General features: G+C 38.6%; 1 protein-coding gene across 1 annotated transcript in view; it reads right to left on the bottom strand.

The window, feature by feature from the left end:
- PALLD (palladin, cytoskeletal associated protein) overlaps positions 1 to 1163 on the bottom strand; it is a 190485-nt gene extending 189322 nt beyond the window's left edge. The window contains exon 1 of the mRNA XM_053940874.1: positions 651 to 1163. The gene's annotated coding sequence lies outside the window, so the exon portion shown is untranslated. The remainder of the gene's footprint in view (positions 1 to 650) is intronic.
- Between the last annotated feature and the right edge of the window lie 5383 nt (positions 1164 to 6546).

Genomic DNA, 6546 nt, shown 5'->3' on the forward strand with positions numbered 1-6546 from the left:
TGTTAAAATTAAACTAATGAACAGAAATAGTAACTCCCAGCCTTCTTTTACAGAATATTTCATCAACAAAGAGATTGAGGGGCTGCAAGTAACAACACATCAATAAACTTTGAAAATAATACAACTTGCTAGAATTACTACAGCTGTGAATAGGAAAGGAAACCATAAAACAGAAAGGAAGGCTAAGTAACTCACAAAGAACTAATACCATTCTGTAAACTGGGAAAGAGATGAAAACTTCTCAGTCCAAGATCTATAGTCTATCTAAAGTCTTGATGAGGCAAACTACCTCATACTGAGAAACTTGTCATTGTGCTTCCCTTATTTCAAGACTACTAGAACACTTGGAATATCATTTTGTCTCAAGATGCCATCTTCTTTAACTTTTATTAGCCACACAGGTAATAATGGAACTCATGTACAAACAGCTACTTGACTGGTGAGCGCCCCCAGCATCCCTTAAAATGTCAAAGGAATTTTGTTAGTTTGCACCCCTGTGCACTGTGATTAATACACTTTTGCACCTGCGGCTGTGAAGCACATTGTGCTCTCACGGATTTATCACACAGGCGAAGACACGTAGGGCAAAGCTGTTTGATCTTTGCCTATCAACAGTGTGCCCAGGGTAGAGATGTCTCTGTCCACGTTACCTGGAAGCGGGCGGTGCCCCGGGAAAGGCGGTGCTGTCTGAGCCTGCCTCTTGCCAGACCCTGTGTTCATCAGACTCCCTTCAGGGCCATGTCACCATGACACGTAGTGCAATACAACAATGACACGCTGGTTTCGGAGCCTGCCTCGCGGCCTGGCCAGACCCTTCACTCCCAGCCCCGCGCACACTCTGGTGCGTGAGGCGCTGAGGGGAAAACGCGGATGGGGCCCGGGGTTTGGAGAAGCGAGTGGGCACCGGTGAATAGCGACGGTGCTGGAGGTGAAGAGGTGCCTGCCAGACCCGGCGAGAGCGGCTGCTCAGGAGGGGCAGGCAGGGTGAGGCTCTGCGGTGAGGGGCAGGGAGCGTGGAGCCTGCCGGCCTGTGCGGCTGTGGCGGCAGCGGGTGCCCCCGGGCCGAGCTCGGCCTGCGGGATATGTTGCTGTGCAGTGCGTCGTGGAGCTGCGGCCGCACCGCACCGGCGGAGCTCACCGCTGTGCCATGGAGCTGCGGCCGTACCGCACCGGCGGAGCTCACCGCTGTGCCATGGGGCTGCGGCCGTACCGCACCGGCGGAGCTCACCGCTGTGCCATGGAGCTGCGGCCGCACCGCACCGGCGGAGCTCACCGCTGTGCCATGGAGCTGCGGCCGCACCGCACCGGCGGAGCTCACCGCTGTGAGATGGCCTGGAGAAGGCCTTCCCACTGCCCGGTTCTATTAAAATACTTAAGGCGTGTTATCTAGTGGTAGCAAAGAAAAGAAATGAGGTGTCAACAAACTCTGAATTGACAGTCTTCTGTGGTTCAAGTAGAAAGGCCGTTCCACATTTTAGCATTTGGGAATGTATACAAATAAGCAAGCCTGTGTTACAGCTGGTTTTAGTACAAAAACTTTAAAAAATCAATTTCACGTTGAATTGAAGCAAGAGGGAAATGAGTGAAAGTTAAAGAAGGCATCACCAATGCAATCAATCTCATAAGGATAGAGAAAGCAAGGATGTCATTTGTCAATGTAGCACATGGCAATATAATCAAGATTGTATGACTATACAATCTAGCATGTAAAGATTTCAAATTATATGGTAAGTTTAAGAAATCCAAGCTGTATCAGCTCAGTGTAGTCTTACATAATTTTCTGAAGAAAAGAAGGGAAATAAATTAGAGTTAAAACACTCTAGTGGAAAATCTGTCACAACAGTAACACTCAAACAAGCTGTTTGAAAGAAGAAAAGCAGCCCATTAATGTTAGATAGCTAATTTTTGTCCCGACTCTGCAAAGTACAGTTAACACTAGTCTCTTTCTTAAAATTAAGTTTTCTTTTAAGAAGTCCATATACAAGACCTTAGCTCTAATTTTGTCCAGTTTTTTTAACTTAAATGCTTCAAGTGTTACTCTTCTCTCAGTTGATTTTGTCCTGTATGCTGTACATGTTAGTCATATTCATTATGGCTTTACCAATTATTTTATTTTAAAATTAATCACACTTGATATAACTACCTGTGCTCTATCTGAAAAGTTACTCCTCCTTCTATGCCCTGTAGAGTATGGAACTGCTTAATTCTAAGTGCTGCAGTCCTATTCACATTAGATATTACCTGTACCTCTGTGAAGATTATATTTCAAACAGAGCTGATTTTTTCTTTCATATAAAAACTAGTTGCACTTATGCATATCATAAAATTCCCATAGCTGGACAGTGAGAAAAATGCTTTATAGCATCAGATGTCATTCTTTAATGTTATATGTGCTAAGATTTAGACTTTCCTCCTTGTGAGGAAAATGATCTCTATTAGATCAATTTTAGCTGCAAGCCTATAGTGCATATTTTACATGTTTATATTCACAGCCAGTCATGTATTTGGATTCCTTCTTAGCATGTGAAATGTATTTGATCTGAGCAGGCACAGACAGTGCTGAAGTTCAATACCAGATAAAAGCTTCTTTCTTTACAAGGAGATTAACTTTGAAAAAGGAATGTGCTTCTTTCAACAAAATGTGAGATGCTGATCTGTAGGAAAATAAATATTTACTTCTCTCTCCTTTTATCATAATACAGCTTTACATTGCTTTACCTTTGTAACAGCTATTGCACGCTGTCTTTTCATTATGCCAAATGTATTCCTGTGGCCCGTAGGAAGACTCCACCTGCCACCTAAAAACATGTCTGATGCCAGATGGGGGTAGACAGCTGTGTATTGCTGCCAGAAGTCATAGCACTAACAAAGACAAATGTGCAAGAATGTGACATCCATACTTCTGGAAAGAGGAATGAATGCTGAAGGAGGAAAATGGAACAGCTGATTACTTCCACTGTTAGCTTCAGTAGAACTAAATTAAAAAAAAAAAAAGATAAAACACAGCTGGCTATTTAGAATGAACTGCTGAGAGATTTGTCAGTCAGTAGCTCCTATTAGGGAGACACTTAGCTTGGGGATATTTTTGGAAAGAGTTTCCCTGGAGTTGGAGAGACTTCAGGCCTTTTGCTTTTTTCTGATTGGCCAACAGACAGGTGCTGAAAAAGGTGGTGGCAGAAATATTGCAGACATGATGAATAACACATAGACAAGCAACAGCAACTTACTTCTCGTTTTATGATAGGCTATACTATGTAAAAATATAACAGAATTTTTCCTTTCTCTCTTTCTGTTGTTAAATGAAAAAAGATCAGACAAAGAACTGATTCATGTCGGTTGAAAATACAACTGCCTGCATTTAGAGTTTGGGAGGGGTGTGTTCTACTGTAGCAAATGTTTAACACCTTAAAACTAAAACTATGTGGTTTCTGCTGTGTTTAAAGTGTCTATGTCCTTCAAACAGAAAGGTACTATTGCATTATAAATTAATAATTTCCTTTTAGAGATAAATCATGTATCAAACAAACAATCTTTAAAAATAGTTGCTTTTAGGAATGACATAAAGTAGGCCTCCGAGCTTGTGAGAGAGGAAGGGGCCTTTCAGTGGCAATGACAACTTGTGTGGCAGCCCTGAGAATGCTTGTACATCTTCATTTTGGAATCAGTTCTAGAGCTCAGACCTCAAAATTGAATCCGCTGGTTCTGTCAAAAGCAAAAATTAGAATTTTGACATAGTATGATCTTGTACTGAGAAGTCCATATCTCTCTCTAGGCATTACAGCTTCAGAGCCAATGACTAAATTGGGGTACAATTGATGGGGTACGATCCTGATACTTTGGCATTGCCAGATTGGAAAAATTGACAGCCAGAATTTTTTTAAGTTAAACAAGCTGTCAAACACTCTCTCTATTTAGACAGGATCCAGCTTCTTCTTTTTCCTAAAGAGTGATTATTTCTGGTGAAAAAAATAAATTGCAGAGGCAAATCAAGTACATTTGGAAGGCAGTGATGAAAAACCGTTTAATAATATATTTCAGACAAAACATGATAGGTTTCTACTCACCATTAAACATGAAAAGTGCATGATAAGATCTGCACACCTCCTTTCTGTCCTGTTTGATATCTTGATTAGAATCAAGATAAAGAGGCAAAGTATGCAGTTATTTAAAGATACGTTTTTCTGTGCTTTAAATTCTCCAGCATTAGATGTGGACCTTGTATTGGTTTTTCTGTATCAAAGAAGGAAAAATTCATTGTAAATTCATGTATTTCATAGTTGTTCAATGAGATGTCATTTGAGTTTCAGTGGTTCTTTATACAGCAATTTTCTGGTCCTTACATGAACCCGGTGGTACTAGTCTAGAAAAGGGAGTCTGATTGATCAGTGAAATAATGAATTCTCTTCAAAAAGTGAAATATCACTGATAATCATGCAAAATATTCAATGAATCAGAGAAAGACTGCAGATCTGTGAGGAAGCAGCTTAGAGAGCCAAGACAACCACCCTCTAATGATGATGCAAGTATGCATTTGAGAGTTAAAAGCATCAGTGAGACAGCTGAGAGAGCCACTGAAACAATGATTCATCTAAATGGATTACTGGAAACACCACTTTCAGACTATTTGGAATACAATTTCTGGCTTTGCCATCAAAACCTGATTAAATCCAAGGAACCTGGCAGATGAAAGAGGAAGTTTTTGTAATACAAAAGACTCTAAAATTCGAAGATGCTATATGAGCAATCTAATACATATATTATTTTCTTTGAAATTTGGGCAATAGTAAAACCTGGCTATAACCCAGAGAATTTAGGCAATAAATGTTTTACTGAAAAACTTTTTGCAAAAGCATTAACTGTACTGTTGTGCATGTGGTACAGATAGAAATAGAGGCATATCTGGTGTGCAAGATTAGGATCCAACAGAAACAACCATCTAGGTTTTTCTTTATATAACAAGAGAGAAAGAAGGATGGCCTAACCAAAACAAACAAAACGACAAGCTGTTTAATTCCCTTTATTGCCAGTCTCAGATCCAAACAGTCTGGAGAGTTAAAGTTTGTGTTGATATAAGCAGGTTTAGAAGAGGTGTTAGATATATTTTATATGGAATTGGAATAATTACTATATAATACATGCATTAAATACATAATAATTATATATATATAAAATATAATTGAAACATTATATTACAGCTACAATATGTAAAAACACAGTATTCAGGAATTAGCAAACACAAAAATTTTATTATTTTCACATAGTTGTACTTATAGTATGAGAATATATTGCAGAGTTTCATGATCAGTTGATATATAACATCTATATAAGCAAACCAATACAAGATTCTTACCTCTATTTTTCATAGCATTTTCCCACAGTATGCATTTTAAATCCTAAATTGAAACCAGTCTTGTGAATGAAGGAAGGAATCACCAACATCTAAAACTTTGCCTTGGGAAATGCTGCCTGTGATTTTTTAAACATAAGAGTCAATTACCTCAAAAGCCCATAGAAATTGGCACCTCTCCTTTTAAAACATTGAGCTATGTTTGACCAAGAACTCTTTCCTTACCTTTGTTCTACAAATTGAATGGATGGTGTAATATTCCAACAAGCAGTGAAGGAGTTCCAGCCCCGAGGGTTTTCTGCATAGCCAGGCTTGATGCTCTTCATTTTTCTGTGCACTTGTACTGGTGTGAGTGAGAGTGAGTTTGCAGTTTTGGGAATTGCACAGAAGAGATGTCAGATTCTATGCTTAGGGTTGTTGCTGTCCATTGACTCCAAATCCTTATGAAGTAAATTAGTAAATATAATGTGACAAAACTTTTAACAATAGTTAGCTGCCATCTTTCAAAGTTCATTGACTTAATGTATAAAGTTATTTAACTAATAAAGCTCATAAGATTTTTTCCTTACAAATATACAGAAAATGTAATATGTGGAGATAAATCACCCCTTCTAAAAAGCCTATATGAACTAAGAGGTGACAGTGATGGCATATACAGTTTGTTTTCAAAATGGAAATGCTAAGGGCAATCTCACAGTTTAAACTTGTAAGAAAAATTAGTATCTTTTGAGAATCAAGGCGAAAATAAAAGTGCAGAGAATTTTCTAATACATTTGCTTGGAGATAAAATAGAGCAGTTATTGACAGTCAGTGAGTTCCACAAAAAAAAAAAAAAAAACCCAAAAACATCAGAAATCCAGGAAGGAAGCTAATTCTCTTTTGTCTGTATCAAACTTTCACATGGTTTGAGGAAGGTCCTTTAAACGATTTTTTTTTTTGCAATGTTTATTATAGAGCTTTTATTCTAAGTATTTCACTATTACTAGAGCAGACATCATTGTTTTGATACTTTGCCAGCATTCTACATGGATAGGTAACTTTCAAAATGTTTTTAACCAAATACCTTAAAATTTCGGTCAGTTGTAAGTCAAGTAGAAGCTAATGCCTTTCTAGTACACATTTCAGTCCTTTCCCAAGTCTTTCAAGTTCCTAAATGTAACAGCTTTGAAAGCAGACTGTACATTAGTTCAGACTCATGG

Source organism: Vidua chalybeata, chromosome 4 (assembly GCF_026979565.1).
Source record: "Vidua chalybeata isolate OUT-0048 chromosome 4, bVidCha1 merged haplotype, whole genome shotgun sequence".
NCBI classification, from domain to species: Eukaryota; Metazoa; Chordata; class Aves; order Passeriformes; family Viduidae; genus Vidua; species Vidua chalybeata.